This window comes from Enhydra lutris, unplaced genomic scaffold, assembly GCF_002288905.1.
Source record: "Enhydra lutris kenyoni isolate GAN:26980312 unplaced genomic scaffold, ASM228890v2 scaffoldscaffold9, whole genome shotgun sequence".
NCBI classification, from domain to species: domain Eukaryota; kingdom Metazoa; phylum Chordata; class Mammalia; order Carnivora; family Mustelidae; genus Enhydra; species Enhydra lutris.
In genome coordinates this window covers 50,610,504-50,635,171 of record NW_019154093.1, presented here as the reverse complement: position 1 = coordinate 50,635,171, position 24,668 = coordinate 50,610,504, and the positions used below count along the sequence as shown (strand labels likewise).

General features: G+C 37.5%; 1 protein-coding gene across 1 annotated transcript in view; it reads left to right on the top strand.

Moving 5' to 3' along the window:
• The window catches only part of LOC111143226 (tubulin tyrosine ligase like 7), a 142,636-nt gene that overhangs the window by 23,555 nt on the left and 94,413 nt on the right, over nt 1-24,668 (top strand). The window lies entirely within an intron of this gene.

Sequence of the window (24,668 nt, the reverse complement as noted above, 5' to 3'; positions counted from 1 at the left end):
TGACTGAAAAAGCTGGCTTGATTTTGCTGGGAAGGAAAATTTAACTTTCAATCCTTCCTTCCCACCTTCTTCCTTTCACTTTCCTTCCTTACTCTTTTTCTTTCTTCTTCCTTCCTTCTTATAAAAAATTAACTGCATCCTTTGAAAAACTTTTTCATATAAATATAGTATTTTATACATTTTCCCCCATTCCCTTTTACAATAAGTTTGAAATATGTTAAAATGATCCTAGTAAAGTATAAGCCAGGGCATTGTTGGTCATTACCATACAACTACGTATTGTTTAAGGTGCTGTGCTATGTCTTCCCATCACCTTTATTGATTTCTAAAATGAAGATAGTGCTTGTAGAGAATTTACGGTGGAGGGCAGTCGTGGTAGGAGATATTTGGTGAATCTGAATGTGTATCACAGTATAGGGATAAAATTGGGGCCTGGTGTAAGGAAGTAGAGGGATCAAGTTTTTAAAAAAGCAATGAACTTGGTGTTGGATCTGTGTTCTAGCTGTAGCTGATACCTTGTATGGCATTAAGCAAGTTAACTAACTTCTTAAATATGAGCTTCTTCATTTGTTACATGAAAAAAATAAATAGTCCTATTAAACTGGTCTTATAGTGCTGTGAAGGGCAAAGAGAGTAAGAGAATGAATGCCTGAGTAAAACTGTTCTTTGCACATAAATGGAAGGATATGAGTCGTACCACTTATAGCAGTGTAATTTCATCTATTCATATGCAAAATGAGGATGATAATAGTACTAGTCTTAAAGTGTTTTTTAAGTATTATTTGAGATAATCTACATAAAGCATTTAACATAGTGCTTGGCACAGAGCAAGTATTCATTCATTCATTCACTTACTCATCAAGTATTTACTGAGTGTTTATCATGTCCCGGATGCTCTTCTGGGTTCTCGGAATACACCTGTGAGCAAAATCAATCCAAGTCCCTGTTCTTTGCAAGTTTTTAGGCCAATGAGATAGAATTAATTAAAAATAAATATATAATTGCTACAGTAAGTGCTATGAAGGAAAGGTACGTGAGGCTGTGAGAGTAATGTCAGGAAAGGTGGGCTCTAACTAGGCAAAGGCCAGGGACAGATGGGGGTTGGATTCTGTCAGAAAGAATAGCATTATGTACTGGGTCTATGCGATGGGTGGTTATGACACAGAGAGTGACAGAGAAAGTAGCTGAGAATCAGGCTGGAAAGATAAGCTGGCTAGTAGACAATATCTGTTAGGGGTTCCATCAGGGAAGAGGAATCACTAAGAGTGATACGGAAAAGACATTTATGATAAGGATGAGAAGAAGTTTATAGAGGGCTTGTATCTTATATCTGGTGGTGGGTCAGCAGGGTTAGCAGTTAGAAGGGACAACTGAGATGAACTAGATCCCGCTAGGATAAATTGGATCCTGTAGGAATGAAACTAGAGCCTATGCCTGACTCTTATCCCCTCCAGTCTTGACGGTGGGGGTGACCTCCAGAAATAGCTGATGTTCTTTGCCAAGAGCTTCACATATGCCTGGTCCAGGAAAGCTGGATGTGTTAGGATTCAGAAACCTGAAGATCTGGCAAGGAGCTGGAGTAACTGCAAGTTCAGTGACTTCCTATCTCAACAGGGGAGCAAACAGATCATTGTCAAAATGTACAAGCAAACAGCGCATGGTGCCTTATACTGACCTTCAGAGCACAATGTCTGTTGCTTTACTTGTGCCTTCAAAATTGCATGCAGATTTCTTTTTGGCTAAATAACCTGGAACTAATTTCTAGGAAATATTGTTAGCTTAGTTAAATTGACTAGTACCAAGGGCTTTTTTTGAAAGGTCTTTCTTGATGATGAGTGGGCTTTTGAATTTTATCAGATGAGAACTGAAAAGCTATGGAAGGAGTTTCAGCCAGCTAGGGTAGTTGGGGGAAGGAAATGGGAGAGTAACACGACTGATTTGTGATTAGATTTGCATTTTTTAAAATTGAAGTGTAGTTGACACAGTCTTAGATTAGTTTCAGGTATACAATACAGTGATTTGACAACGTTATATATTATGCTTTTCTCACAAGTGTATGTCACCATACAATGCTATTACGTTACTATTGGATTGTATTCCTTATGCTATATCTTTCATCCCCATGACCTACTCAGTCCATAACTGGAAGCCTGTATCTCCCACTTCCTTTCACCCCTTTTTTGCCCACCTCTGTCCCCTTCCCTGTGGCAACCACTATTTGTTCACTGTATTTATGGGTTTGTTTCTACTTTGTTCATTTGTTTTGTTTTTTAGATACCACATATAAGTGAAATCATATGGTGTTTGTCTTTCTCTGTCTGACTTATTTCACTTTGCCTAATACTTTCTAGCTCCATCCATATTGTTGCAAATGACAAGATCTCATTCTTTTTTATGGCTAATATTCCCTTGCGCACGCTTGTGCGCGCATGCACACACACAGACACATTTTTGGAATCTATATGTAGAAAGTGGATTGCAGGGGACTAAGCGTGGGTATCAGTACCTCTATTAGGAACCTAGTGCAGTGGTATAAGTGAGAGATTGATGGCAGCTAGGAGTAGATGTGGAGGTTAAGGGAATGGTAACAAGTAGATGGATTCCAGAGATACTCAGAGGATAAAGAAAATAGGATAGAGATGGAATTACTAGGGGTTGAAAAAGAGGAAGGTGCCAAGATCATGAGTTTGGTTTGGATATTTTGGGTTTGTGGTGGCACTGAGAATATCCAGGTGGAAGTGTTCAGTAAGCAGTATGATATTAACATTAGTCATTGCTATAGTTGTAGATTTATCAGTAATAGTTGTTAATATTACAGTTGACTTAGTTTCTGGGAGCCTGACATCATTTCTTATTTTTTATTGGTACTCGGTGCACTGCTCATTTCCTAGCATAGAATAGGACTAATTTAAAAATAATAATAATTTATTTATTTTAGAGAGGGGTTAGGGGTGTAGAGGTAGAGGGAGAGAGAGTCTTAAGCAGACTCTGCGCTGATCTTGGAACCCAGTACAGGGCTTCATCTGATGACCCTGAGATCATGACCTGAGCTGAAACCAAGAGTCAGATGCTTAACTGACTGGGCCACCTGGGTGCCCCAGGACTAATTTTTTTTATATCCCTCCTTTGCTCATCCACTACATATTGGCATAATCACACATTTTCTACTCTTTTCCGAGGGGTAACCTCTCTACTTCTGTTAATTCTATCTCTTCTTGACTCCTAGAGGACACTCGTTGAGGGGTCAGTAAACTTTTCTGTGTGTGGTCAGATGGTTTCTATTACAACTATTCAATCCTGCCTTTTTAGGGCAAAAACAGTCTTAGACAATACATAAAGAAATAGGGCTGTCTGTCTTCCACTAAATCTTTATTTATAAAATAAGTAGTGGGCTGGATTTGGTGTGTGTACTGTAGTTGGACCGTTGTGCTTAACCCATTAGGCATTTCGTTTCCCTTATATTTTTAATTATCTTTGACATACTGGCTCTCAAACATATTTTTTACTATCGTATTCCTCTTCACCAAAACAACAACAACAACAACAACAACAAAATAAAGAAAACCCAAATCTTTCCTTTAGATCTTCTTTCCATTAAACTTCGTGCCATCTTCCCCCGCCTCCCCCTGTTACTTTTTGAAGGTCATCTCTTCCTCGTATCTAGTAAACTGGCAGTAATCTTTTTCTGTGGCTGTCTGCAAAATAATCACAACCTCCACTTTCTTAATGAAATGACTACTTCTTAGTCTTTTTCTTTTTGGATCTTTCCTTCCTTTACTTGTATCTTTGTGGAAATCTTGTTCTCCCTTGAATTCTGTGACCCTGGAGTCTCCTGCTATTTCTGATGGTTATATATTGCTACCTTTTAAAAAACGAAGGTCACACACACACACACACACACACACACACACACACACACACAATATGTAACATATAGAGTAAACTGCACACATCTTAAGGGTACAGCTTGATGGATTTTTAAGTATGCATACATTTTTGTAAACATCACCTAGGTCAAGATATAGAACATTCCCAGCACCCCAAAATGTTCCCTCATGACTGTTCTCAGTTAGTGATCCCTGATCCTGCCTAGCAAGTGACCTTTATTCTGACTTCTATCACTTTTACTTTTAAGTAAAAGATAGTTTTTCCCATCTTTTACTTCTAGTATAGTTAACAAACAGTGTTATATTAGTTTCAGGCGTACAATACAATGATTCAACAATTCTATAGATTCCTCAGTGCTCATCACAGTAGGTGTACTCTTAATCCCCATCACCTATTTCACCCATCCCGCCACCCACTTCCCCTCTGGTAACCATCAGTTTGTTTTCTGTAGTTAAGGCTCTGTTTCTTGGCTTGTCTCTTTCTCTCTTTTTTCTTTGCTCATTTATTCTATTTCTTAAATTTCATATATAAGTGAACTCATCTGGTATTTGTCTTTCTCCGACTGAGTTATTTTACTTAGCATAATACTCTCTAGCTCCATGCATGTCATTGCAAATGACAAGCTTTCATTCTATTTTTATGGCTGAATAATATTCCATTGCATATATGTACCCCATCTTCTTTATCCATTCATCTGTTGATGGATACTTGGGCTATTTCCATAACTTGGCTATTGTAAACATTGCTGCAGTAAACAGAGGTGCATGTATCCCTTTGAATTAGTGTTTTTGTGTTTTTTGGGTAAATACGGAGTAGCACAATATAGGGTAGTCCTACTTTTAACTTTTTGAGGAACTGTTTTCCACGTTGGTATAGTGGTTTGCATTCCCACCAACAGTGCAGAAAGGTTCCTTTTTCTCCACACCCTCACTGTCACTTGTTTCTTGTGTTTTTTATTTTAGCCATTCCGACAAGTGCAAGGTGATATCTCATTGTAGTTTTGATTTGCGTTTCCCTGATGATAAGTGATATTGAACAACTTTTTGTGTGTCTTTTTTGGGTGTCTTCTTTGAAGAAATGTCTCTTCATGTCTCCTGCCCATTTTTAAATTGGATTATTTGTTTTTTGGGGTGTTGATTTGTTTAAATTCTTTATATGTTTTGGATACTTTTTGTTGGATATGTCATTTGCAGTATCTTCTCCCATTAAGTAGGCTGCCTTTTAATTTTATTATTTCCTTTGCTGTGCAGAAGCTTTTTATTTTGATGTAGTCCCAGTAGTTTATTTTTGCTTTTATTTCCCATGCCTCAGGAGGCATATTTAGAAAAATATTGCTACGGCTGATGTTAGAGAAATCACTGCCTATGCTCTCTCCTAGGATTTTTATGTTTTCAGGTCTCACATTTAGATCTTTAATCCATTTTGAATTTATTTTTGTATATAGTGTAAGAAAGTGGTCCAGTTTTAGTTTTTTCCATTCTTTTTTTTTTTTTTTTAAGATTTTAATTATTTATTTGACAGACAGAGATCACAAGTAGGCAGAGAGGCAGGCAGAGAGAGAGGAGGAAGCAGACTCCCCACTGAGCAGAGAGCCCGATGTGGGGCTCGATCCCAGGACTCTGGGATCATGACCTCAGCCAAAGGCAGAGGCTTTAACCCACTGAGCCACCCAGGCACCCCAAGTTTTTTCCATTCTTGAACCACATCTAAATAAAATAATACAGAATATACAGAATATACAGAATATATGGACACACTCTTCTGTACCCAGCTTTCTTCACTCATCAGTATACTGTTAGGAGTTCATGCTGTGAATAGCTGTAGTTTCATTCTTTTGTATTGTTGTATAGTTACATCATATGAATATACCACAGTTTATGTATTCATATTACATTTCGTTGATAATTGGGTTGTTTCGGGTTTGGGCTATTATTACTAAAGCTGATATTAACAGTCTTGTCTAGGTCTTTTGGTAGACATATGCCCTTATTGGGATTGTTGACATATTGAGATAGAAAATGACACTAAGTATGAAATGTGAGGGAAAAGCCTTGGCAATAGGATCTGGAGTTCTAAGGAGAGTTAGGAACTAGAGGTTCAACTAAATCCCTTCTTTCCATCTCTTCTTTTGTCCTTCACTTACTATTTTTAGGATGTCTAGGACTATTGATGGGTTTTTACAGGGCAGAGGGACTAGAATGGGGAGTTCATTATTGGACATGGCAGAGGCCTCAAAACCTTAACAGTAGGGAGAACCAAGGAGTGTGTGCCAAGAGCTAGAAGATAAGAATGAGTGGGCTGTAAGATGGCAGGGCCTAGAAGATGCATTCAGGGATGGGATACTGAGCCGAGAGTCCAGCCAACTCCAGGCAATGCAGTAGAGCTGACAGGCAATTAAGGTTCTAGCAGTGGGCCACTGAGGGGTATCCTGTGGATGTGAGCCACATATGACCATTCTCCATCAACTCCGTCAAAGTTGCACACACACGCAAACCCAATCCAAGTAAATACAGAAACCTGCTATGCAAATACAACAAACAATATAAATTATATTTGTATAATATTGTATATTTGCTATGCAATATCAAATCTTCTTCACCACTCCCCTAAACCAGATTGTCATTCTTAAATCCCCCATATGGAAACTGGATACCAGACCTTGCTAAGAACCAGTGCTAATATTTTAACTTGTTTTTACATGATAGTCAGGCCATGGTGGATGGTCTGTTGGTTGAATTTAAAGGCCATGTGTGGAAATGGATCCATCAGGTAAAAGATGATTGAAGTCTTGGGGATAAATAATGTAATTTAGGGATAGTTGTTTGAGTTTATGCCCTCAGTGCCTTGCCCATATCCCTGGCACCTTACCACCTCATTATGCTCTTCCTACTTACAGTTGCCTGCCAATGTCCGCATTTCTTTCCCTAGGGCTTAAGAGGATTTTTCTGGGGGCCATGAGGCTAGGAATCCCTTCCCTGTGCAGGCCTCCTTTCCCCAGCTCTCATTCTCACTCCCCCAGGAGGGCTGGAAATGCCATGAAATTAATATGCACTGTACCCCGACTATGGCCCTCAACCAGTGATGGACTCCTCTTTGGGTTAACTCTGAAGCAGGTGTATTTTACACTGGTCTCAGAGTGCCATAGGGAATTAAACTCCAGCTTCCCAGAGTGTAGCTGGCTTTGTAAGTTACACTTTATTGGCTGCCTTCTCTTCCCTGTCTCACATCCCTGCTCCCCTATCAGTGTTTCTTGCACATCTCCAAATAAACTATTTGTACTTGAATCCTAATTTTAGAATCTGTTTCTGGGGAACTCAAACCAAGGTCTTTTGAATAATACCCACAAATAAAGGCAGGTAAGGGAAGAACGGCAGGCTATTTATTTATTTATTTTTGATTAACAATTACTTTAACTTCTGACTGCTGCCTGGAGTTTCTATGTAGACATGCTGTTGATAATCTTAAACCTGTCATGGCCAAACTGAAATCAGTACTTAAAAAACAGTTGCTCCCACTCTCATTAGGAAAAAAAGATTTCTAGGATTTTACTTTCTTTCCATTTGTCTCTAAAAGGAAAATTTAAAAAAATATATATTTATTTATTTGACAGAGAGAGAGAGAGATCACAAGTAGGCACAGAGGTAGGCAGGGAGAGAGGGGGAAGCAGGCTCCCTGCTGAGCAGAGAGCCCGATGTGGGGCTCAATCCCAGGACCCTGAGATCATGACCTGAGCCGAAGGCAGAGGCTTCAACCCACTGAGCCAGACAGGCGCCCTTCTAAAAGGAAAATTTTTAAAATGAATTTAGTATGTACTGTATGTTCCTAATTTTTCTGATTTGGGGTGTGAATAGCACTTCAAAACAAATATAAATGATACTGTAGCTTCACTGCTAGCTATTTTTACTTGATGATCTGATCTTGGCTTGAATTCCTGGACTCAAGTAATGATTTACTCTAGAAGTGTTAACCTTAGAGGTCGTTTAGTAAATATTCCATGTGCCAAAATAAATGCAAAATGTAATTCACACTCAATACTTGTCTACTACTTAGGAATCAGTCTCTTTTGGAATTAGCCCATTTTATAGATCTATTTTAAGAGATTTTTATTAATACTGTATAGAAAAATTCATCCTGACATATGATTTGTAATCAAGTATTTCCATATCTTTGCTTTAAAATATTCTGAACTTTCACAAAACAAATGGAATGTGACATGTAAAGCAGATAGATGGTGAATATAATATCCCAGCTGAGGTATATTTGTTTAGGTTTAGTGAATTAAAATGGACTTTCTACAATTTTATCACTCATTCATTAATGAGAAAATAAATGATATTATACAATTTATTGTGAATCATTTATATTCTTTCTCAAATAATTATATGCCTCCCACATGAGTAAAAATTCTTCATAGCCAGTTTAAAAGATTTTACTTATTTATTTGACAGAGAGAGATCACAAGTAGGCAGAGAGGGAGGCAGAGTGAGAGAGAAGGGGGGGGGAAACGGGCTCCCCACTGAGCGGAGAGCCCGATGCGGGTCTCAATCCCAGGACCTCCAAGGCAGAGGCTTTAAGCCACTGAGCCACCCAGGCACCCCTTCATAGCCAGTTTAAATGATCATACAATAACCCGTTGTTTGGCTGTATCATAATTCACTAAATTTCTCTATTGGATACATTTAGGTTGTTTTCAGTTACAGCTGTAAATAATGTCTTGATGTACATCCCTGTTCACTAATATGCCTCAACATTTTGGGTGATTTCATTAGGATGAAGTGGAATATATATATATATCATATATATATATATATGATATATATATATATCATAATTCCTAGAAGTGGAATTATGAAGCCATGAGCTTAAACACATACATAATTTAGATTTTTGCTATATTCTTAATTGCTTCCTAGAATATTTTCTTTAGTGAGTGAAAAAAATTATAAGCTACCTTAAAATGAGTGAATTAATAACATGTTGGTTTGAGTTGGTTTCAGTTATTGGGATTTTAATTTATTATGTTCAGTTTTCTAATGTTAATAGTGCTAAAGTCAGTGGATTATTCTTAAAGTGATAACTTATGTACACAAAGCAATATGTTTAATTTTTTGTTATATGAGATATTACTTATAAATAACATTTCAAATTTATTGATGTAACATTGATTGGAGTCAGTATTATCTAGAGAGTAAACTGGGAAATTTAACCATTATCTGTCATAACCAGCTTGTTCTAGTGTATGTGCATCCTCTCTGAAAACCTAAATATTTTATTTACCAGATTACTTTATTACTTCATGGTCATTTTACTAACCGTATATCTGAGTAAAGTAATGTAACCAGGAAAGCACTAACATTGAATATCATCAAATGGATGTTCTTGATAAATTTCTAAGAATGTACATGTTTGCTTTCAGATAATAATTGTAAACAATAAAAAGGAATAGAATTTTTTTGCAACAATTGTTTAAAATTATTAATTTAATTCAAGACATTTATGGAGTGCCTATGATGCTCAGAAGGTATTTCTGAATTCAAGGGAAAATTGCTCTTGTGTATAAATTTTTCTTAACATAGACTTTATATTGAAATAAACATCTCTTAATCTTTAACTCATTCTTGTCAGTAAGAAGAATAATTATATAAAAATAAATTATAAAATTGAAGCATCAGCAGGGAGAACTTCTTTAATGTTTATTATTAACTTTACATCTTTAATGTTTATTATGAATATTCCTCACTGCAACTTACTGCCTCTTTGGGTGAAGGAAAATTCCATTTCCCAGCCTTATAGATTGAGATTATGAAGTCAGTGTTCTCATTTTTCTTTGACAGCAAAAGATGGGACTTCTGTTGGGGGGATAATCTTTCTCAGCCTAGGCTGAGAAAAATAACTGTGTTCCCTAGCCTCAGTGTTATAAGAGGCCAAAAGAAGTGGTAATTTTCCAGTCCAGTATCCTAGCTGACTTTTATTAGTGTTTGTAATAAAACCTGTTCTGCTTGGAGCTCAGCTGCTTTATAGTCTCATCTACCTAGAACCCAGTTGAGAGTTAAGAAGTAGATATAATTGTTGTCAGCAAAGCAGAAGTGGAGTGATGTCTTCATTGAAAACATGAATTTAGGCATAATCTGTTTGCCTTTGAATCTCATACTAAAATTCTTATCCCTGTAGTGGGTGGGTGAGGAGTAGAGGTGATGAGTAAGGAGAGCAGAGAAACTGGCAGGCAACTTCCTTGGGGATTAGGTGTGATAGGGGGGTAGGTACTCAGGATTGTGCTATTTTTCTGGTACAATAATGTTGGCCAGAGTCGCAACCACATTCAACCATGATAGTGGCCTTATCTGATTTTTGCCATAGAGCTTGCTTTCCTTTTCGACAGTGCCTGTGGGCATGGTGCTTTCCCACACTTTGCTCCAAATCAGGTGAGTTCCCTGAAGCAGCAAAACTACTGCGTTTCATGCTTTGCCCAGCCCAGGAAGAACAGCTGTGCAGATGGAAGTGGAGGGGGCTGCGGTATGGGGATGGCTCCAAGCTCAAATGCCACTTCCTCTGTTCTTACCCCAAGTTCAGTAGTTCTTGTTGAATAAAGCTTTGTTGTAAGCCTTTGGGCTTTTTCCAGGCTCCTGAAAAGAGCTGGGACAATTTTGTGCCATTTTATCATTGTTTTTGGAGAGAGGAATTGCTGAACTCCTCACTCTACTGTTTTGGAAGTTCTGCATTCTGGGTCCAATTTTTATTTTTATTTTTATTTATTTTTTAAATTTCTTTTCAGTGTTCCAGAATTCATTGTTTATGCACCACACCCAGTGCTCCATGCAATACGAGCCCTCCATAATACCCACCACCAGGTTATCCCAACCTCCCACCCCCCGCCCCTCCAAAACCCTCAGGTTGTTTTTCAGAGTCCACAGTCTCTCATGGTTTGTCTCCCTCTCCAGTTTTCCCCAACTCTCTTCTCCTCTCCATCTCCCCAGGTCCTCTGTGTTATTCCTTATGCTCCACAAATAAGAGAAACCATATGATAATTGACTCTTTCTGCTTGACTTATTTCACTCAGCATAATCTCTTCCAGTCCCGTCCATGTTGATACAAAAGTTGGGTATTCATCCTTTCTGATGGAGGCATAATACTCCATAGTATATATGGACCACATCTTCCTTATCCATTCGTCCATTGAAGGGCATCTTGGTTCTTTCCACAGTTTGGCAACTGTGGCCATTGCTGCTATGAACATTGGGGTACAGATTGCCCTTCTTTTCACTACATCTGTATCTGTATCTGGGTCCAATTTTAATTGGAATATTGGAAGTTATATTTTGAATGAGACCTGAGTAGAAAACCATTCTAGATCATGAATGCTCTAAATTGTACTTTTTTGTGTGGTCAAAGATTATAGAATTTTAGAGCTAGAGGAGGTCTTAATTCCATTTTCTCTTTTTTTTAGATTAATAATTGGAAACATGAGTGCCTTGTGCAGTTATGACACAGATTGTTGGTGTCAGAATTGGGTTTGGAAATGGATCATTCACAAGGCAGTCATTGCTTCCTCTTTCCCCGTGAGGGACAGGTACTGACATCCTTTCTCTGCAGGCTCAACTCTGCCCCTGAGCTAATCCTGCCCAATTCAAAGAGTACATGAAGATTCTCAGCCCTGCTGTTGAGTGAGGTCTTGTATGAGTTGTGCTGCCTTGAACTACAAGCTCAGGGTTGGGGCCCAGCAATCTTATTTAAGCTCTCCAGGAGATTCTGGTACATATTTAATTTTGAGAACTGCTAGCATAGAGTAAAAGCCCACAGTGTCTTTGAATTTGTCATTAGTTCTACACACTAGAAATTCCGATAGTCAATACACTGCTATTTTTCATCACAGTTAAGATTATGTTCATTGTAAGACACATTGTTCTTTTATTTACTTGGGAAAAAACGCCTCTGCAATTTCAATTATGGAATAGCTCTTTCTTAGTATAATTATATCATGTTGGAAGAGCCTTTTGAAAGGTAAATTTTTAAAATGTCATTACTTTGTGCATACAAAAAAGGAAAATGTAAGTAAAATAAATTGATCAAAGCATTCCTTAAACTTCTTCCAATTCAAAGACAGATACTTGAATGTCTCCTTCATTCATTGTGCGTGCTCTTCCAGACATCATCATCCTCTGTGTCGTGGACAGTTGGTGTTGCAACATTTCATAAAAGAGTGTTCCATTATTATTATACATCTGAGTTTTTCTCTCAGCGCCTGGCATGGATTCGGCTAATTTTGATGTATAGGCACAGGCATATGATAGCCGCTCAGGACTGCCACCTGGCTGACGGTGATTATAAGGTGCATCACAATTTCAGATGTTTTTAAATTTTTAAGAAACCAAACAGTATAGCTGAGAATCAAAGAAATATGATGGTAATTATGGAGTAGTCTGTTAACTACTCATTTCCTCACTTGTATTCTAGAGATAAATCTCATAAGTCGTTCTTTAGACAGTTGTACGATTCATTCTTTTTATAATAAGGTACCATCTATAGTTTAGGCCTTGGTTATATTTAGGCTGGTATGTAATTTTCTCCAGAAACTTCTTGCCTTAAAGAGTATTTCAAAATAGATTTTTAGTCTCATTAAATGTAGCTGACCCCGTAGAATAATGAATATATTAGTCAGGCTTCCGTAGAGAAATAAAAAAACCAGTAATACACACATGCACACGCACATGTAAAGAGAGGTAGGAACAGATGGAAATGGGGTGAGAGACAGAGAGAGAAAGAGAGAGAATAAATGAGTATGAATTGGGTTATTTGACTATGGAGGTTGACAGGTCCAAAATGTGCAGAGTAGGTTGTCAAGCTGGGACCCAGGGAAGAGCTGATGTTGCAGCTCAAGTCCAAAGATAGTCAAAGGCTGGGGCGCCTGGGTGGCTCAGTGGGTTAAGCCTCTGCCTTCGGCTCAGGTCATGGTCTCAGGGTCCTGGGATTGAGGCCCGCATCGGGCTCTCTGCTCAGCGGGGAGCCTGCTTCCTCCTCTCTCTCTCTCTCTCTGCCTGCCTCTCTGCCTACTTGTGATCTCTGTCTGTGTCAAGTAAATAAATAAAATCTTAAAAAAAAAAAAAAAAGATAGTCAAAGGCTAAATTTCCTCTTTTCTTGGGGGACCTCCGTGTGCTTTCTCTTAAGGCCTTCAGGTAATTGAATGAGGCCCTCCCACATTTTAAAGATGTGTAGTGCTGTGGAGAATGCTGCATATATGCACTTCCCAGAAGGTTATATTATAGCTGTTTAAAGAAGACATTCAAATGAATGTTTAATCAAACAATAGCTGAAAGCAATAATGTAGATAGAGACAATATTTAAAATTGCATACCAAGTATATAATGTTATTGCTTTTTCTTTTCTTTTTCATATCATTTATGAAAGCAAACCTGTTTTTTTTCAATAGATTGATTGGGAAAATATAAATGAAGCTTTTAAAAATAATCTGGTAGTATAAAATCCAGTAATGTAACAGTCACCAAAGCCAGTTCAAGACAGAAGTAGATGAAAATTCTGCAATACGTTGATTAAAGTTGTTCTAAATAATGCACTTTTTTTTCCTAGTCATGCTTGTATTCATGGGTAATTTTGAATACTAGGCAAGATTTAAAAATAGTTAACCCAAATCTTATGAGGCATAACTGAAAATCAGCTTTGTTGATTTAGTATAATATTTAACTTACAACACTGAGACACATGTTATAGATGTTATATATGTTTACATACATAATTTTATAGATATTTTGGGTCAACTTTCATTCTTGAGTGTATTTATATTGATATAGTTGTATATCATATATGTTTTGGATGAATTCTTTTCTTTTGGGTAGTTTGGGATTTACTAATTAACTTTGCTAAAAGAAAATGTAGATAGTGAAAGCCAGGCACATTTTATTTTTCCCTCACAAGAGCACCTTATGAAATGATTAACATTAAAAAATGTTTATTGCCTTAACTAGAAATGTAATGAAATAATGAAGGGAAAAGTACACTTTTAAACACATTTGTGATATACCTTGATAGTGTTTACTTATTCCATGTATAAAGGAAATGGAGAGGCCAAGAAAGAAAGAACAATTAGAAAATAAATTTGTACTATTTGAGAGTATGACATCTGTAGATATTATATTACTGCTCTCTGGTTAACTTCAGGTACTGCTTCTGTTCTGTGTTCCATTATTGTTCATTAGAATAAAGGACAAAAATAGTTCTTTCCTTTGCATTTCCATAAAAGGACTAGTTTCACATCAAAGATTACAGCTCCAGATAGATGGTGTTTTTAAATGCCTGGAATGACTTGTGGGAAATACTCGTATTTTAAAATAAGCTAAACTTACTGAAATGTATTTAAGTTTAATTAGTTTTCTTAATAGTGGGCCTATTAGATAAAGGCTATTAGTATTTTATTTCTCTACAAAGATTGGCCTTATAAATTTATTTTGCACCTAGAAACAAAATAATTATATTCTTTCCTTCCTTTAGATCTAACCATTTTACACATCTTAGTTTAGCTGATGGAGACAGGCAGAGCATTATATGAACTCAGCCTGTGCATTTTCTTTTTTCTGTATGGATTTTCTGAACCTTGACTGCATGACTCTCAGACCATGGCATAATTTTACTGGGATTTAATTTCATTTATAGGGATTTGAAAGCTGTGACAAATTTACCTGATTCTAGAAGTGAATACCACTGAAAATTTCTTATCTCAAAACCTCCTAACAAATAGTATTCCTCTGATATGGCAGCTCAGCAGTTTAGCTCCGATATTTCAGATTCTGCGTTTGAGATTGAGGAATATGTAAATTAAAAGACATTTTTAAAGCTGCTGCCTGGGAGCCAGTTGTCTCATGGAGGAAACGTAAATGAAGCCTCCTTTTATTTAATTTGAGTTATGGCATTTTGTGCAAGGACATTTGAGGTAATTCTCTTTATTTAAAAAACAGAATTAAAAATGGAACCTAAATTCATTATTATTTGTATTGGTTAGGAAACTGGTTGAAGCAAAAAAGAAATTTTTTAGTTTCTGTTGCTGGAAAGTTTGGGAACGTGTTATCCATCTTTCTCTCTGCCTTCTTTGTATGGCTTCATCCTTAGGTTCTGTGTAGGCATGAGATGGGGACCAGCAATGCAGGTAGGTACCATCTCAGATTCAAATCTGGCTCGAAAGAGAAGCTATAGTCTTTAAGAATCTGGAAATGAGTTCTGGGCTTGACTCTTCCTGGTCTTAGTTGGATCCTGTGTTTGTCTCTGAACCAGTTCCATGGTCAGGAAGATGGGATTCCACAGTTATTTTAGATCTAAGTCATCTGTCCAGCATTGGAGCCAGGATTGGCATCAACTCCATCTAAAGCACATAGATTGAAGGGGAATAGTGCTTTACCAGTGGATATTCAGATTACTGTTCACAGGAAATAGCTGAGTGTGGGCTGTGGCAAAAGTGAGATATGCAAAGGCATTGTGCTCATGACTGTGCATTTAGGCTGATATTTCTTTTTCAGAAATCAAAACAATAATTTGTATTGACATAGCGTGTCCATTACAAGGTGCATTTAGATGGGGATAACAGAAACTATTTTAGAAGTAGATAGAAATATAAATAATAAAACTAATCATACCCTAAAACTGGTAACGAGGTGTGCAGTGAATTGGTGTCAAATAAGAGAGTCAAAGTAAGAGTTAACGATGGTTCTGACTGGGGCACCTGGGTGACTCAGTCAGTTAAATGTTTGCCTTCAGCTCAGGTCATGATGTGAGGGTCCTGGGATTGAGCCTAGGGTTGGGCTCCCTTCTCTGCTCAGTTGGGAGTCTGCTTCTCCCTTTCTTTCTCTGCTTCCCCCCACCCCCGCCCTGCTCATTCATTCTCTCTCTCTCTCTTTCTCTCTCTCTCTCTCTCAAATAAATAAATAAATAAACCTTACAAAACAAGAGATGATTCTAATTTATCTGCCTATTGGATGTTCGGCTGTAGTGATGTCCTCTGCCAAGATAAGGATCATAAGAGGAAGTGCCAGGTTTTCAGGGGAAGTTAAAGAGTTAAGTTTTGGACATTTAAAAGTATAAATGTTGGGGCGCCTGGGTGGCTCAGTGGGTTAAGCCGCTGCCTTCGGCTCAGGTCATGATCTCAGGGTCCTGGGATCGAGCCCCGCATCGGGCTCTCTGCTCAGCAAGGAGCCTGCTTCCTCCTCTCTCTCTGCCTGCCCCTCTGCCTGCTTGTGATCTCTGTCTGTCAAATAAATAAATAAAATCTTAAAAAAAAAAAAAAGTATAAATGTTGGTATCAGATGACATTCGGGTGATGTCATTTGTTCACCAGCTAAGCAGCTGCACATTTTGATATCTATTGTGCATTTTCTGGCACAGAACAGAGAACTGGAGATTTTAGAAATTTTCCGCTTCTCTTAGTCCTTCTCCTTTACCTTGTGATCTAGGTTACTGAAAGTTAGGGAGAGCTGCATCCCCAGGACCACAGTTCCAACTCCATAGCTTAGAACAAGAGAAGTCTTAGTGTAGTCAAGCACAGGTTGGGGGTTTTGAGGATGTGAGGCTCAACTGTATTAGACCGGTATTGTTCTTTGCAGGACAAGGGGATGAGAGGAGGCAAATGGATTCACAAAAGTGAGTGATGTATGTATGCAAAAATTAACTGATAACATTACGTGTTATTCCTAAGGAGCAAGTGGACTTTTTTTTAGGCTACTGAGAATTAGATAGAACTGCAGGATTATATTCTAAAGGAAATAAACCCGTAATGGCTTTTGACTCTACTTAAGCATTTTATGAAATCACCTTGTCTTTTGTCCCTTTATTAACTGAATTATAGATGTTAACCTTTTTGAAATTTATTTAGTTGAACATTTACTGAATAAGCCCTTTTCATAATTCTAAGTACTGAAAATAAAACAGTGATTAATAAGGGAACAGTGCCTTCAAGGTACGCTGTATTATCAATACCTATTTATTAGTTGTTTTTTTTTTTTCGTGTCATACTAGGCTAAATTTCCAAGATAAGACATTCCACAGAGCTTAGTGGATGGTTTTTTGTGGATGCTGCAATTTAACCCAAAACATTAAACAAATAAGAAGCAGGCGAAAGCAATTTGGAAAACAAGCAGTATGTTAGAGGGAGCTACTGTTGCTCAAAGTCAATTTTAATTGTAACTAGAATGAATAAATAATGCTTCTGTTTATTCTTATATAATGTCACACTTGTCCTCTTTCAGGTTTTTGGAAGTGGTTGATCAAATGTTTTTTTCAGGTCTAAAACACTACAGATCTAGCCTTTGGGAATATACCCACTCTGAGGAAGGGATACAAAAGTTTCTATGTTCAGGGAGTAAGTAGCTTCTCTGAAAACCTTTTTAATTTGTACACACAATGAGCGGTGCCACCGTGCTCTTGTTAGGACTGTGGTTTGGGTGATGTCATTTGTTCACCAGTCAGGCAGCTGGGCATTTTGAAAATCTATTGTAATTTCTTGGCAGAGAGCACAGAAATGGGAGCCATTAGCTTTGGAATGGACCTTTCTGTGTTTAATTAAAACTATTTTATATATAAAAGTAGAGGTTTTCCTTATCTACAGTCAGTCACTAATTCTGTTGTGTTATTTTCTATTTTTTTCCTGTCTGTCCTTTCCTGTAAATATAAAACTGATACCATCTTACCCCTCAAAGTGACTCTTCTTTCTGCAGGCATTCTCTTGATGAATGATACCATCTTCTACCCAGTTCCTCTAAACCAGAAATCTGCAAGTCGTCTGAGATTACTTTTCCTTTATTGATCACCAACTTCTGTTCGTGTTCTGTAGTAACAGTATTCTTTGGCCCTGTGTCTTTTGCTTCTATCTGTGAGCAAGCTTGTTCCATCTCTCTTCTGGACTTTTGTAACACCCTCTTAGACCCTGTCTCCATTCTTGCCCCTCTCCCATCCAGTGCTCATGATTACTGTCAGCGTAATCTATTAAAAAGAAAATTGGATTGTGTTACTCCTCTTTAAGTCTGTCAGTGACTCTGCATTACTTGTGAGTCAGGATCAGACCTAAGTTTCCAACAGTGTGACTTAGAACACAGTTTTTCCAAGGAAACATGATGGTTCGAACAAAAGAATCTTGGCTATTTTATTTTTACCTATTATTTCAGAAAGCTAAACCATGATAAGGGTACATTCATTCTTTACGTTAGAAATGACATCTTTGGTGCTCTTTCTCTGTAGGATAGGACTGGCTATCGCAACCTCTCCTTTCCACTCAAGAGGTGTCAGAGATGGTGTTTATCATCCCCATGTAGTTCTTTACACTTTTATTTCGTATGTATTAATTCCTAACTGATCTTTCTCTCTCTCTCTCTCAGTGTATACCATTTGTTATTATTTTATCTAATTATTTTAACTTTATATTAATAATATACTAATGTTTGTATTCCTCAGCTTTTTTCATGTGCCTTGTGTGATTCATCATGTAGTTCTGGTTCATTTATTTTTACTTGTGTAGTACTTTCATTGTATGTGTGCACCAACAATATACACAATGTTGTTGTCCATCTGCAGCCTCCCCCCCCCAACTTTTCATTTCTAAAAAGGTCAAGTTACTCTGCTCTTGGCTCAGTGCTTTGGAGGAGAGGGTATATTATTAATCTTTGTGGTTGCTGTTAATCCTCCTCATATGTTTAATGATTTTTGGTAGATTATCTTTAAAACGAATGTCTTGGTTGGTCAGCATTGGCAGCTAGTTTGGATTCAAAGAAGGAATGTAAACTGTTTTTCTAGATTAACAAAACCTCACCTCACTTAGCAGGGCTTACTCCAGTAAATGAGATCCTTTGTAGCAAGTTATCTTCCTTTCTCGCTGCTCAGAGTCCTGCTTGGCAAATATTTTCTTCTGCATTTCTTGCTTGGCATCCACGTGGTTCTACTTTAGGAGACCAATGGGGAGGGAATGGACTCCAGCAGACTCCAGCAGTAGTGTCCTCCATTTTCTTGGAGTTTGCCCATGCTACTAGCTCTTGTCCTTCTAGTCTAGTGGTTCTGAAACTTTAGCCTACATCAGAATCACCTGCACAGCTTGTCAGTTGTTGGGTCCTGCCCCCACAATTTGATTAAAAAATTCTGGGGTTGAGCCCAAGAATATGCATATCTAATAAGCTACCAGGTGATGCTGACACTGCTTGCTGTTCCTGAACCATATTATATTTTGAGAACCACTGCTCTAGGTCAACATTTCCTAATCTTTTATTTTTTATTTTTATTTTTTTTGACTCATGGGACCTTTTAACTTTCATATGTAATTTTACATCACTTATATTAATTTTAAAATCATTTTTATAATTTTGTTATTGTCACATGTTATACAGAAAGACTTTTAGTTAAAAATATTATGTCAGCGTAGTATTAAACATTGTGGTCATCTAGAGCCTTGCTCCTCTAAGTGTGAGCTGTGAACCAGCATATCTGGGGACTTGTTAGCAAAGTAGACTCACAGGTGCCACCCTAGAACTAATGAATCAGAATCTGAGCTTCAACAGTATTCCCAGATGATTGGCATGCACATTAAGTTTGAGAAGCCCCTGGTCTAGAATTCACATTAGATCCAATCCTGATAATATCAAATAAGAAACATTTCGGATATTAATGTTTAAACATTGGCACATGTTTCACGTACTTTCATTTTTTTGAAAATAAAAATAGCATATCAAATTTGATTTGGGGAACAAGTGCTGAAATTTAATGATGTGTTACAGCGCAACAATAGACAAAATTGTATTCATGACCTGATGTCTGGAAGCATTACCTTCTTTATGCGCAAAAAAATAACTGCCTCATTTTGATAATTTTCATGAAGTAATAGATTTCTGACTGCAATTTGCAATAACTTCTTTCCAATAATACACCATATGTGTGGAGAGTGTTTTTTCCCTAAAGTAAAAGCTTAATTTGATATAATTTTTGCTATATTTATTATTTTTCAATTATTTTGAAGTAATAGTAGGAACATCTTTCATCAGATAATTACAGTTTAGAAATGCAGAGAGGATTATTTCGAGGCAGATTTGCAGAATTATTATTTTAAAATTTTCTTATATGTTGTGTTTCAATGTCATTGTTCATTATACATCTCTTCTTTAGACAGCTCTATGTGGATAATAATAACAGGGCATATTTTAGGGTTGTGAAGATCAGAGTTTTATTTATTTATTCATTTATTTAATTTTTAAAGATTTTATTTATTTACTTATTTGACAGAGAGAGAGAGAGCAAAAGGGAAGTGGGAGAGGGAGGGAAGTGGGAGAGGGAGAAGCAGGTTTCCCACTGAGCAGGGAGCCCAATGTGGGGCTTGATTCAGGACCCTGGGATCATGACCTGAGCTGAAGACAGACACTTAACCAACTGAGCCACCCAGGCGCCCCAGAAGATTAGAGTTTTATGTGTAAAAACCTTGAAGAGTGCCTGGGCACATAGCATGTTTTACATTAAGTGACTGCATCAATCCCATCCTTCTCCTTTTCTTCCTTGTGTTCTTCCTTTTCCTCATCAGCGTTATTACAGTCCATAGAGGCCAAGGATAGAGATGTTTAATTATCCATTGTATAAAGTCAAGGGGCAGACTGGGCTCAGTACAAGTCTCAGCTCCCCGCCCCCCCACCCTTTCTTCAGTCAGAGAAGAATACTATAAAGTGGAGCTATGGAGAACTAGAAAATAGTGTCCAGGGGTAGGTGGCAAATTTAAAATAGGGAGTAATTAATTGGCTGGAGTCTGTGATGGTTAATGGTTGTTAGTGTTACTTACTAGCTTTCATTCCTTATGGGACGGGCAAAGAGAGAGGGAAGGAGAGAATCTTAAGCAGGCTCTATGCCCTGCATGGAGCCCGCCGATACAGGGCTCAATCCCATGACCCTGAGATCATGACCTGAGCCCAAAATCAAGCATCAGTGGCTTAACCAACTGAGCCACTCAGGCGCCTCCTGGCTCTTATTCCGATTGGCCATATGGTATGACTATACTCCCAAACTCTTGTTGGTAGAGGTCATGTGACTTATTTAGGTCATTGACTTGTGAGTAGAAATTTTGTGTGTTATTAGTTGCCTATATGAGATCCTCCAAAACTCTTTCCCTCTGGTGCAGTGGCTGGTTTTAAGATGATTGCTGATGTAACAGCTTGGGTTCCTGTGTGACTGTGAAATGCCAAGCACCCCTGCCGGTCTTTGTTGGATATGTAGCATGATTAAGAAATAGACCATAGTTATTTTAAGCTCCTGAGATTTGGGGGATGTTTTTGCCATGAAGTGTAGCCTGTCCTAATACAGATTCTTCTTGATGGGTTTTGAAAACTGAAAAGCCATACAATAGGGCAGTAAGTATGGAAGGGGGATGGGAGTAATTCAGATGCCAAAATCTATCATGCTAGGAGACAAGAACCAAAGAGAGTCAGCAGTGTGTGAAAATCTAATGACAGTAATGGGGACACAAAGTACACGGCAAGGTTGGGATCTCCCTGCACCTCCTATCTCCCTGTCCATCAGAAGAGTGATACACTACCAAAAGTACATACAACTAGTTATATATACTGTGAAACATGTTTATTCTCCTTTTCAGTGTGAAAATAGTAATTTAAAAATCAGTATAGAAAATAGATACTTAGGAACACCAGGATTTAGGAAAAAGAACCATATTGGAGGCTTTAAGAGTGTTCAATACTCAGAAATGATGTTTCCCCATTCCCTCCCCATCACACATGTTCACATCCTCACATGCTTTCATGCACATATGTACACATATATATCTGTTTTTTTTTCCATTTTATTTTATTTCTTTTCAGTGTTCCAGGATACATCTGTTTTTTTTATCAACTCCACTTGAGACAAGTCATTACCCTCCTTGAAATATCACCTTCCCAATGAGGACTATCTGGATTCAGTATTTAAAACTTTTCCTTCCAACTCTTCTCCTTCCTTTTCCCCTACACTCCTGATCTCCTGACCAGTTGTGCTGACTCTCCCTATAGTACTTAGCATTTTCTATAGTTTACTTAATATGTTTGCTGTTATTGTTTCTCTCTCCCACACTAGAATGCAAGCACCACAAAGAAAGAAAATTGTTATCTGTTATGTTCACTGAGAATAGAAACAGCTACATGAGAGTCTTTGTTGAATTGTAGTACCTTCATGAAGGAAAAAAAACAGGACGACAGTCTGAATATTGATAGCTGCCTGGTGTTCAAAGAAGAGAGATTAATAATTCTGATGCAACTTTGTGATTTCAACTGCATGTTAAACCACAGCCTGATTCTCTTACTCTCATTCCCTAGCTTTTAAAATAGCTCCAGGCAAGCAGAATTAAACTTCTTTGTGAAATCTTCAACTGTTGTATTTAAAGACTGAATTTTGGAGTTAACATACAAAGTGGAAAATGTCATGGAATTTAGAGACAAGCCTCTTCATTGTCACCTGTTAGGTGTGACTTTGGGCAAGTTACTTAGCCATGAAGTCTAAGTTTTCCTCCATGTAAAATTAGAATAAAACATACTGGGGCATTTACTGGGTGAGGTAAATACACACAAAATTATGTGAAAATACTTAGTACACAGTAGGTACTGGTTTATATCTATTTCTTTCTTCTTCCCTCCCCTCACCATAAAAACAACTTTTATTAAATTTTTATTAATGTTATTTTATGTATTTTCAACTTAACCTAATTTTGGTTTCCACTGATCTTCAATGAAGATTGTTTTAGTAATCCATGGTAAGCTAAAATTTCACCAGTACGTATGAAGAACCCATTTTATATAGCATTCACCAGGGTATGTATTTTTGGGGATTGTTGGGAAGATCTGAGTTTCTCTTGTGTAATTTACACAAAAGATGTTTTGTGTTCATCTTGTTGTTTCAAAAATGCCACCAATGCTATCTTCATTGGCTGGCATTTTATTTTATTTTTATTTTTTAAATTTAATTTTATTTTTTCAGTGTTCTAAGATTCATTGTTTATGCACCACACCTAGTGCTGAATGTAATAGGTGCCCTCCTTAATACCCACCACTGGGAAAAATCAATTTATTCCTTTTGCACTGTGAGAATGAATGTAGTGCCCTGTGCTTAGTGGGGAGTCTGCTTCTCTCCCTCTCCCTCTGCTCCCCCTACCCCAGCTCATGTGCACATGGGCTCTCTCAAATAAATAAATCTTTAAGGAAAATAAATGAAATACAAAGTTCGATGGGTTTTGTTATTAACATGTTAATGTTGTAACACAATTTTATCACATATATTTTACTTCTTAAATAGGTAATACATGCACAGAATACTAAAAGTTGTACATGAAAGTCTGTTAGCTCTGCCCCCAGCCACAGCAGACCACCACTACTCAGTGCATATATTCCACATTTTCTTCTGTTATTTTACCCAAATGTAAACTTTTAGATACTTTGATTTTTCACTTAAAAATGTGAAAGTAATCTTTGTAAATGATATGTTTTTGCTTCTCAGAACTCCATGACCAACTCTATTTACTCCCAGGCAGTAACATGAATACGTGCTTATTTAGCATTATGTCAGGCAATATTCTAAGCTCTGGGAGCAGAAGGGTCGACAAGATAGAAGAAAACCACCTTGTCTTTGCAGAGTTTACCTTCCTAATTCATGGTTGGTGATATGATGGCCTCTGTGATAGAATGGAAGTGGGAGAAATGAATTTCTTCAAACATAATCAGAGGAAGCTTTAAGAGAAAAGTGGAAATCTATCTGGATTTTAAGTGGTCGTAATTCAACGTGAAGAACTGGGAAGAAAGAGCACTCCAACACAAATGCATTGGAGTTACAGTTTTTTTGTTTTAGTCTTATGTATCTATTGTTTTTCATGGTAACACTTGAGCTTCTACATTTGAGGTTTCCATTTGCTTAACATTTTGGGAAATTGATTCCTTTTGGAAATGGCTTCTTTATTTGCAAAGTAAAAATATTTATTTGTCTTAGAAATCAGTTTCTGTGTTTGTTAGCCATTTGTATGTCTTCTTTTAAGAAGTGTCTGTTCATGTTTTCTGCCCATTTTTTGACTTGATTATTTGTTTTTTGGGTGGTGAGTTTGAGAAGTTCTTTATAGATCTTGGATATCAGCCCTTTGTAGTGTCATTTGCAGATATCATCATTAGCCATTAGGGAAATTCAAATTAAAACCACATTGAGATACCACCTTATACCAGTTAGAATGGCAAAAATTGACAAGGCAAGAAACAAGTGTTGGAGAGGTTGTGGAGAAAAGGGAACCCTCTTACACTGTTAGTGGGAATGTAAGTTGGTGCAGCCACATAGAAAAACAGTGTGGAAGTTCCTGAGAAAGTTAAAAATAGAGCTACCCGATGACCCAGTAATTGCACTATTGGATATTTACCCCAAGATACAGATATAGTGAAAAGAAGAGCCATTGCACCCCAATGTTCATAGCAGCAATGTTCACAATAGCCAAACTGTGAAAAGAGCTGAAATGCCCTTCGACAGATGAATGGGTAAAGAAGATGTGGTCCATATATACAATGGAATATTACCCAGGCATCAGAAATGATGAATACCCAACTTTTGCATCAACATGGATGGGGAATATGGAGGGGAATATGCTAAGTGAATTAAGTCAAGCAGAGAAAGTCAATTATCATATGGTTTCAATTATTTGTGGAACATAAGGAATAGCATGGAGGACATTAGGAGAAGGAAGGGGAAAATGAAGGGGGAAATCAGAATGAGAGATGAACTGTGAGAGACTCTGGACTCCGGTAAACTA